Consider the following 11,095-nt stretch of genomic DNA (forward strand, 5'->3'; position numbering starts at 1 on the left):
AAAATCCTATCAATATACCCTAGTTTTTGTTTTGGGGACTGTACATTAAGCAAGGAAAAAAATTCCCAATTTCTATCAAAACGTTGCATTTTTCCCAATCCATTGGCCCTGGCCCCAGTACCAAAAATGGGTGTGAGAGGCCTGGGAGACGACAAGTCGGTGAGTAAGCTTGGAAAGGCAATGCTCAGCAAGAATCCGGAGGAGGGTTCTGATCATGCAGCTGGGGAAGGGATATCTCTGTCTTCATATTCTGTAGAAGACATGGTTAAGCTGCAGAGTGCAGATAAGGTATTGACTTTCCTTCACGCATACTTAGAGTCTGGGGTTTTGCCAAGTGAGAGTGAGTTGATGACCTCTAGTCCTGAAGAGAAATGTTATTTTTGTTTCATGTTAGATGATAGGGGGGTAGTTTGGTATAAATCTGCTGAGGATAAAGATGCCCTGCAACTTCTTGTGCCTAAAACTATGCGTGAAGAAGTGATGTATTAGTGCCATGACATTCTTTCATCAGGACACCAAGGTATTCAGCGTTCTAAAGTGAATTTTAAGTCGAGTTTTTATAGTTGGCAGATGGTCGCTGACATGAAGAACTATGTTCTCACATGTGATGTCTGTTATAAAAAAGTGGGGTCCATTACCAAATTGTTCTGCTTTGAAGAGTTATCAAGCAGGTAGTCCAATGGAAAAATTCATCTTGATTTCCTACGACCATTACCTCACACAGAGAACGGAAATGAATACATACTCATGATGGTGGAAAGCTTTACAAAGTGGGTGGAGTGTGTCCCACTACCATCACAGACAGCGGAAGTGACTGCAAGAGCTGCCATCAATGAATTTTTATCAAGGTTTGGGTACCCGTATGAAGTGTTTACAGATCAGGGAAGGAACTTTGAGAGCGAGCTATTCCGAAAAATGTGCGAGATCTTGTGGATCCATAAAACGCGGACTACACCGTACAGACAATCAGGGAATGGCCAAGTTGAACGTTACAACCGCACCCTTATGGTGTTACATTGATGGCTGTCCTAAGAGCTGGTATCAGTACTTGGGCCAATCAGCAGGTGCTTTGAGGTCTGCTATCAATAGGCACACTGGGTACACAGCAAACAAATTGATGTTAGGGAGAGAAGTCAAAGTGCCCGCAACTATCCTGTATCGACCAATGATTTTCAAAATGGGAAGGAAGGAGAAGTAGATAAATATGTGTGTGATTTGCAAGAATATTTGCAAAAGTCACATGAGACTGCCAGGGATAAGTTAAAAGCCACACAAAAAAATGAAGCAGGATTTTGATATAAGAGCCAGAGAACACCAATTTAAATTAGGTGAAGCTGTGTACTGGCACCAGAACGCAGGAAAGAAGGTAGAGTCAATGTGGATAGGCCCAGGTGTCATAGTTGAAGCAAAGTCCGACACAGTTTTTGCTGTGAAGTCATGTCGGGAGGTCAAGATCATGCATCATGAAAAACTTAAGGTAGCTCGTGGGTTTACTGCTTGTGAGAAAACATATCCTGAAAATTTGTCCACGTGATCTATAGGTTTTAGAGTTTTATTTCTAAAATTTATTTGAAATTCGTCTGCGCGGTAACAATGTTATTGTGTTTTAAACACACTGTCGCTGATAAAATTAAGCAACACCATTTCAATGAAATATATACTGTAAAACGAGAAAATTTGGCGCATACTGTGGAATCATTAATTTTCGTGGGGGTCAATTTTCGTGGATTGCTAGAATTTTACAGACTCGTGGGGACGTAATTTCGTGTATTCTCTTATATCTACAAAAGGAAACATGACTTTATTACTTCAATTTATTAATTCGTGGAGGATGTAAATTCGTGGATAAGAGGTACCCACGAATTCCACGAAAATTGAGCCACCACGAAATCTAATGATTCCACAGTACGTATTTTAGCGCAAACGCAAGTGCCAGTACAATAGGGCAATCATATTTTAGCGCATGCATCTTTTCTTTAAAAAAGAATACAAAAAATGTTGTAGTTTGATAAACGATCACGCCCAAAATTTAGTTCTGTGTTCACTCAAGCACGTGAACACAACAACTTTAATTTCTATCTCGCATGCAAGGTAAACTGTCTTTGAGAACAATACACTTACTTTTGTGTAAATCGTCAGTAGATAGATATGAAAACTTCATTTATTGGCGATGATGTGTAATTTTTGTTGGTAAACAAATTTGAGTTATCGGACTTTGAATTTAACGTGTCGACTTGGATAACACTAGAAGAGTCCCGAAACTAAAAGTGAAATCGAATGCTACATTTACCATGAGTTTTGATCACCATGAGAGAATCTTTTTCACAGTAATTTTACATTAAAAAACCCACAAAAAATAGGTATTGTCTTGTTATCTTTATATCCACTAATCAGAGATCAAAAAAATTATGATCAATCATGTATTGTCAGCATTAATGATCGCCACACTTAATCACATTTTCACCTTGAGGGGCTAAATGGAAGTGGCATGGGGAGAAGCTTAATTTTGAAGGTGCTAATGAGAGATGTTAAAAAGCAATTAAAACTAAATTAATTAATCCATGTTTAGGCACTTATAGCCGATAACCCATACCGTTTACCTGTGTAATTGTTTAAACAAACAGAACCGAGAGCATCTGATATTTAAATGAACACTTCTATATAGCCTTAAAAATGGACTGACGTTATTGTTTTGCAACTTGAAGAAATTTAATTCATATGGAAAACCTTTGGCGCACTATTAATTTTAGCGCTCAGAGGCAGTTGCGCCAAAGGTGCTAAAATTTGTAGTGCGCCATATTTTCTCGTTTTACAGTAGTAAAATGCACATCTTTGTCGAGAAATGCATTTCAAAACTATGCTCCAAATATCAAAACGATTTAGACGAAATTAGATGTACTTAGTAAAATACCAGAGGAGATATTTTCTAATCAATTGATAAAAAATAATCAATATGTGTTCTCGGCCAATTTTTTGCAAAACAACTTCAAAGATTTAAAAGATTTCACAAAACCTTATATTTTCATTATGACGCTAGCCCAACATCATCATTTTCTTACGTCTGAGAACCCAAAAATGATAATGCGTTTATTGACAAGACTAGCTGATTAACACAAATTTGAACATGTAAATACTAATTACATATTATTATCGACTGCACAAATGCAATGTGCAGTCGATAACATATAATGTAATGTGAAGAGGAGAAAAATGGCTAATTCTCTTTTCATGGAGTTCCAACACATAAACATATCTTATAGAACAAAATGTGACAAAGTAAGTCACGTTTTTATTAATAAAATTTTAGCACTTGATTATTATAAATGTTTGTAGAAACTACATTTAAGCCTTTTGACATATTTCCTTTTATGTTTCTAACAATCATTTGTCATTTTAAAAAAAATGTATAAGTTTGCTATGACGGTCAACTCTTTACGTCGAATCCTATTGTGACGTCAGCAAACCCGCGAGCTACTTTAAGAAATGTGATGCACGAAAACTGTCAAAGTGGTTGGTAGATTACATGAGATCACGATGATGAGGTAAGTGCTGGCGGATCAAGCAATACAGATAGTGCTTCCGCCAAAGACCCTGAGGAGAGACTTAGGAAACAGCCTGATGGACCATTCAGGGGTACAAGGTCTCATTCAAAGGGTATTACTAAGCATGATGAAACTATTGTTGCAAAACCGCCAAAGAAAAAGGTACGGAAGTCATAATGTGTGTAAAAACAAAATCCAAAAGGGTTAATGGTGCAATGTGATTCCTGCAGAGACTGGTTTCATCTGGAATGTGTGGGTATGACTGCTGAAATTGCAGAAAGCATACCTCTTGCCCTGAGTGTTCTCTTATAGATGGGCAGTAGGAAAAATGTATAAAAGTTTTTGGTAGTTTTATTAGCATTTATTAAACACCCAGAGCTTTTAAGGTATATAACTGGTTTCAAAGTGTCCTCAGATATAATTTACTTGCTAATATATTTTAATTTTAGATTCAGCGATGGAGGAGCAATTCCAATTGTATGTGTTTGATGAGGAGGATGGTATGTTCGAGGAGGAGAATGCTGGTGGGCTGCAGGAGCCGCTTGGACAAGAGGCCAGTATGACTGTTATTGATCTGAGCCAAAGCAGTGGCTCAGATCAGGAAGTTAACATGCGTCCTTGTCAGGAAAGAACACACACAAAGGAAAGGGGAGTAAGAAAGTGCGCTGTACACAGTTGCAGGGAGACATTTTCAGGAGCTACACCGATGCTTTACAACATTAGGAGGGACCATGCTGGAGGGGCACAGAATCCTGAGGAGTTTGTGTCTTTCCTAGCGGATATATCTGCTGAGGTTTTTCAAACACACCAGAGAGAGCCTGTATTACATTCCCTGAAGAGGTTAAGGGCGTGGGCTGAGAGACAACTTGGGAGAGTTGACTAGACGTTCTCCAGGCCTGTGCAGGAGGTGGTGAACAGGGTCTCACACTTTTTGGGACTTGACAGCCAAAGTAGTGGGCTGATTACCGGGATAAGTCAATATCTCTGTGTTGAAAGGGGATTCAGCAGCCTGAAGAGGTGGGTCACCGTGTGCCAGTGAAAGCGGAGCTACCCACTAGTGATCCCCCTGCTAGTGATCCCCATGAGTTGCCTGGTAGTGGACTGTCATTGGCACCCTGGATGGATGCCAGCTCCATTTACAGGAGCAATGAATGCCACAGCCCTAGACAGCCGACCCTCCTAAGTGTCAGTCACCATTTCCAGAGGGTGCTTGGTTTATGGTATGAAGGAGGCCCGCATCCCAATGAGGTTAGAGAGTGGGTTGGTGATTGTGAAGGGGATCCACCCAAAGGAGGTGATAGAGCAACAAGGCTGATGTCGCGGCCACCATGAGTTTGTGCAATAGCAAGGGCTGGGCTGTTGGGGAGATAGGCTTGGACTACTCTGACAAAGAACATCACCCCCAGCAAAAGTTCATCCTTGCAGGATTTTCTGCAGAGTTGATCCATCCTCCAATATGGTGTTGCATCTGAAGGGTGCAGACAAGGACAGCTGCAGTTGAGTTCCCACCCAAGACTGCATAACCCTTTTAGATCGGTTGGGCGTGTCTATCCAGGCACCCATCTACCTGCACTGCTTTGTAGGGGGCCCAGCGCAGATCAAACTCTGGGTAGATACCGGGAGGCCGGTGTACTTTGGAGTGAGCGAAAGTGTCCATAGCATGTTGGATACCCAACAGGAAGGTGTTAGAGCTATTCCACAGGATCGAATACTAGTGAAGACCAACAGTCCATACCTGCCATGTGGGGTTGGCTGACCAATGACGCCGAAACATATTGGAAAGGTCTACCAATTGGTTGCGACAGTAAGTGGAAAATCCGTGGAACACCTTGAAGAGGCGGTTGCAAAGAACTTCCGCACCTTCTTCGCTAAGCAGTTGGGCCACCGATACTGATTGTCTGTCCTTTTATATGCAGTGTATTCTCCCAGGATATTTTTACATTCTTTTAAGTTTGTTTCCAGCGAAGGGATCCCTATGGAAGAGAGAGCATGGACCGTCAGAAGAGACGAGAGGGCCTTGAATCATCGTGCTCCTATTCCGGACACCCATTGCCTGTGATTGATTGACAGTGACTTTTTATTTGGTCATGATTTATGAACTGTTAATATCTGTTTTTATAAGTAATGGTAAATCACAATGTTTTAGTTAATTACATTAGCACTGTCAATCATAGGGGTTTAAATTGTATTAATGTATATGTCATTACTTTTGTAATATCTGGGGTCAGGTTTTTGAAATCAGGGGGAGTGTGGTGATTTTGCCCACTATGATAAGTGCGGGGGCGAATTCATCAGGCACCGGATAAATTCGCCCATGCGCAGAGAGAAATAGAGAGAAATCCTGAAAATATTCCAGATAGATGTAATTGTTCAAAATATTGGATGTCTACCTGGTAAGTTGTTGATCATTCCTATCGGTTTCCCCGATTATCTCGCCATCAAAGTGGTGGGAAACACCATAAGCGTTTCCGAGAATATGGTCTGAAATTTAAGCCTCAGAAGTAAGAGCTATTCAAAACTAAGATTGACTTTTTTGGCAGAACCATCAGTGAGAGTGGAATAGAGATGGGAGACCAGTATATAGAGTCAGTATGGGACTGGCCCTCCAGGCCTTGAAAAGTTTTTAGGTTTTGCTAATTACCATCACAGTTTTATACCCCATTTCTCTTGCATTGCTGCCCGCTGTATGCAGTCACTAGGAAATGTGGTTTCCGTTGGAAGACAGAACAACAAAGTGCTTTTGAGAGTTTTAGAGCATTGATGACAGAACCCCCTGTGTTGACTATACCTAATAATCATGGTCAATGTATCAGACACTGATGCTTCGGACTACACAGTTGTAGGAGAGCTGAGTCAAATTCAGAACGGGAAAGAAAGAACTATAGACTATGGCAGTGCAGTGCTATCATCCGAGCAGCGCAGATATTGTACGATGCAGAAAGAGCTGTTGGCAGTTATCAAGTTAACTCGCCAGCAGCAACAGTTCTACTGGTGGCGAATGGTAAAGGACATAAAGCTGTATGTAAAGACATGTGCTCTCTGTGCGAAAAACAAGAGAGCTTCATTGCCAAATAGATCAGATATGAATCGTTATCAAGCTGGAAGCCCGATATAAAGAGTACATTTAGACTTTCTTGGACTTTCCCTAGCATGGAGCAGAGCGATGAGTATATTCTCATGATGGTAGACAACTTTACTAAGTAGGTTGAGGGTGTGCCAATTCCTTCACAAACCTTGGAAGTAACTGCGAGGGCAGCTATCAACGACTTTTTCTCAAGGTTCGGGGATCCCTTCCAGATCTTTACTGATCAAGGCCGTAACTTTAAGAGTGAGCTCTTTTGTAAGGTTTGTGAGATGCTGGGATTCCACAAGTCTAGAACAACTTCCTATAGGCCTTCTGGCGTAATAATTAAGTAGAGTGCTATAATTGCACTTTGATGGACGCAGTTTGCTGTTATAAAGACAGTCAACCTAAAACTTGGGATAAGTATCTTGGTCCACTCGCAGTGGCATTGCAGTCAGCCATAAACCGTCACACAGGGTATACACCAAATAGACTTATGCTGGAAAGAGAGGTGAATGTACCAGCAACCTTGATGTACGGGCACCCTCTGAAGTCTTTTCAAAATGGGGAGGAGGGTGAGATAAACATGTATGTGCAGAAGTTAGAGCAGACCGTGCAAAAAGCACACGATGCCACCAAGCAGAAGTTGAAGTCTGCGCATAAATTTATGAAAACCGCACAAGACATCAGACTGTGTACATGTCCATTCAGGGTTGGCGATTTTGTATATTGGCGCCGCAATGCAGGGAAGAAAGTGGAGTCTAGCAGGGAAGAAAGTGGAGTCTATCTAGAAGGCTCCAGGTATAATTGTAAAGGCCAAGTCAGATACTGTGTTCATAGTAAAGTAATGCAGAGAAGTTCGGACCATGCATCATGATAAATTGAGAAATGCGATGCTACAGAAATACCTCAGTGGCTCTATAACTATCAGAAGCAGGTCATTGATGAAGAGTCAAGCAGTGAGTCAGAGCATAACACACATGTACCAGTGCCGAAAAGTGTCAAGACATTGAAGTCTGTTTTGAAAAAGGCAGAATACACTGCAGTCTCACAGACTACTTCAAGTCAAACTATTGACTGAGGGCCTTACATTGGGACAAGGAGTAGAGCTAGAAATCACCAAGCAGTTACCAGTGAGTCTGTGAAGTTGCAAGATAGCAAGGGCACTAACAAGTTTAAGTATCAGAAAAGGAAAACTTACTGTTTGTGTAACCAGGGTAATCCCAAAGTTTGATGTTATTGTGTGAAGAGGGCAAGGACTGGTCTCATTCCAGGTTTGTTTGAATTTCTGATGACAAGGCCAGGACAAAGCTTAAATATTTGTTTGCCCTGAGTTTTTACCTGGTCCGTGAGATAGTAGGTTTCTCAAGTTGAGTGTTATGTTTTATGATGTGGAAAGGTACTCCACGGTGATGCAGGGTACTGTGTACTGTTTTGTTTGTCTTAGCATTGGTAGAGTGTACCAGATGCTTGTATGTACCTTGGGCTGCATTTGCAGATGAGTGTTTAGATATCCAGTGTACCAAGATGTACAAGGAGTCCATGTACCCATTAGCTGGTTAAAAATGTTAAGGAACATGGATCTTACTTGTTGCTACTCTGGTACATTGTAGTCCCTACCTTACTTGCAGTGCCGGAGTCTTGGACACTATGTCAAAAATTTGCAAAGTGCCTTCATCTTGGAAAAATGTCTGGTGTCTAGATACGGAGTGATGTATGTCATACAGAGTGGTGGATGTCATCGTTAAAAATTGTACCTCATAGTTAATGTCATCGTTGAATCTCTTGGTGGATGTCATCGTTGGACTTCGTTGTAGATGTCATCTTTGGACTTCGTGCTAAGGGAATACTATGTGGACTACCTGATGTGTTGGGGAAAATGGGGGAACTAGACAAGTCGGAGGGGCCAGGAAAAGCAGGAGGTTGGACCAAGACAAATTAGATGCTAGAATCTGACTGTGAAGTTTGTGAACTGTGATGTTGACTGTGAAATCTGTGTTAGTATTTTTTAAAGACAAAAAAAAACATGTAAAATGTTTTATTTTGTATGTTTTAGGTCCTAAGCTATTAGGATTTAGATATTGTATGTTTATTATAGTTTGCCCTATTGTTCGGGCTGGGATGCCCTCTTTTAAAATGGGGAGGAGTGTGGTGGTCCTGGTGATAGTTGGTACAAATTGCCTGGTTACCGCCTGAACTTGCTTACACGCAAGATGACATATACATTGCCCTTCCTTTGCCTGTCTTGGAAGACACAAGACATGCTTTATTGCTCTGTGAATTGTACTATTCGTTTACTATTCTATATGTGGCGGTAATTGCTAATAAAGATCATATTACATACCCATAGTGTTTTCTTTCTGCGGCATCACCAGTGACCTGAAGAAACGGTTAGGGATAAACACTATAATATCATCAAAATGCCTTCAGCATTTATACCAAAATCTGCTGTTCACTTCTTAAAATCAAAGTTTTACAGCTCAGAGTTTGATTTTTTAAAATTTTATTTATGCATTTTGTGTTACAAATTTAAATTTTTGCTTGTTGTCAGGAAAATAAGAAGACTGTATTTTTTTCACTTCATTGAGACATGTTGATTTACAATTTTTTAAATCAAGCTAACCCACCGACATAGATTTAAAAAAAAAATTCTTTCAAAAATAATAAATAAAAAAAGATTAAAATAAAATTTTGAAAAGGTAACCAAATCTATAAAATGTGGAATTAATATATTTCATTTCAAAGATAAAATATTTGCAATATCTTAATATAAGCAAATTTCGGTGTAATATGTTACTGACATCTTGTGTATTTACGGGTATTAGTGATGCAGAAGATCTGTTTACAAAGTCCAAATGATTTCTGATAATCTGGTTCTGCAGAGAAGGTCAAAATTGTACAGATGGACGCTAGACAAAAGTTCTCAGAAAAGCTCACAAAAGCTTTCAGTTAAGGTGAACTAAAAAGAGCTAAATTATAGCATCATGCATTGAGAGAGAACTCACAGAATTTCCCAGACTGTGACAGTTTACTGGACTGGAACCAGCATGGGAAGGAAAAGTGAATCCTGGCATGGATCCATTCCATTTGATGTAAGATGAGCCACTACAACAGACACCGCAAAAGGTTGTATGAGGAAGTGAACAGATCCTAAGGGGACAGGACATAGAGCCACACATGTAGCTATAGCTGTTGGTCACTTTCATATACTACCTAGGAAGTTTATTTTTGCAAATGTAACATTGCAAAGAGTTCAGTAACAAGAGGCCCATGGGCCACATTGCTTACCTGAGTAACGACAGCCATTAAAAATCAGTTTAAATTATGGAGTCAAACAAACTTTCTGAACAAGGTAGTAAAATAGACTTGAATCAGCACTACCTAAGGGTTATCCACACAAGATTCAGCTTGTCTGGTTGATTAGTTTTTGAGAAAAAGATTTTTTTTAAAGTTCAAACACAACACCCCCCCCCCCCCCAGCAATCCTACCCCACCTTTCCTACCAAGGATTATGATTTGAACAAACTTGAACCTACCTAAGGATGTTTCCTCACAAGTTACAAATTGTCTTGCCAGTTGGTTTTCGAAAAGATTTTTAAAGACTTTTTTCTATATAGATTCATATGTAAAAATTCAATCCCCCATTGTGATTCCTGACTCCACCCTTCCTGCAGAGATCATGATATGAACAACCTGAAAAAACACTTCCTAGGGATGCTTCCACACAAATTACAGCTTTTTTGGCCAATTGTTTATCTTTTATAATTTCTTTTTCAAAAACCCGCAAATTTTTAATGATCTATTTTTGATGATTTTAAATCTTTGATGATTCTAAATGATCTCCCCTTTAAAAGGGACCTGGCTCTTCATTTGAACAAAATTTAAAATTTGATGCTTTAAGCCAAGTTTGGTTGAAATAGGCTCAGTGGTTCTAAGATTAGATAAAAATTAAAAGTGAAATATTTAAGCAACAACACCAACAGTGACAATGACAACGATGGACAAATTTTGATCTGAAAAGCTCGGCTCAGGTGAGGTAAGAATCACTTAAACTCTGACCCCAATCAGATAATAGACAATCGCAAGCAAGAATTTCCTCAGTCATGAATATGCACAATACTTTTAAATTTTGGTCATAAAATCAAATTAAAAAAGTCACATATTTGCAACTTTATTAGGGAAAAGAGTATCAATTCATTTCCCATATAACTCAATGTAACTAAACACCCCTGGCTAGTTAAGTATTTTACTTAAAGATGTATGTCTTTGGCCACATCTGAAAGTTCACTATCAAAAAACAAGAGGCCCATGGGGCCACATCGCTCACCTGAGCAACAATGGCGTTCAAAAGATATTGTTTCGTATGGTCCCTCGGATGTGAAGAAGAAAATTGTACCTCAATGTGCTCAATTCCTCAAATTAAAAACATTCAAAAATTTTATTTGTCTTCTCCATTATAATTAAATGACTGTTATTTACTTCGAGTACA

The 11,095-nt window shown here is 39.6% G+C and overlaps 1 long non-coding RNA gene and 1 pseudogene across 1 annotated transcript in view; one reads left to right on the plus strand and one right to left on the minus strand.

Annotated features, from left to right (window-relative positions):
• Positions 1-10,057, minus strand: part of LOC128160033 (uncharacterized) — a 31,147-nt gene extending 21,090 nt beyond the window's left edge. The window contains exons 1-2 of the long non-coding RNA XR_008240227.1: positions 9,612-10,057; positions 8,951-8,985 (exon numbers count right to left, since the gene is read on the minus strand). This is a non-coding gene — a long non-coding RNA (uncharacterized LOC128160033). The remainder of the gene's footprint in view (positions 1-8,950; positions 8,986-9,611) is intronic.
• LOC128160032 (uncharacterized metal-dependent hydrolase YcfH-like) lies at positions 4,398-6,461 on the plus strand (annotated as a pseudogene).
• Positions 10,058-11,095: the final 1,038 nt, after the last annotated feature.

This window comes from Crassostrea angulata, chromosome 8 (assembly GCF_025612915.1).
Source record: "Crassostrea angulata isolate pt1a10 chromosome 8, ASM2561291v2, whole genome shotgun sequence".
NCBI lineage: Eukaryota > Metazoa > Mollusca > Bivalvia > Ostreida > Ostreidae > Magallana > Magallana angulata.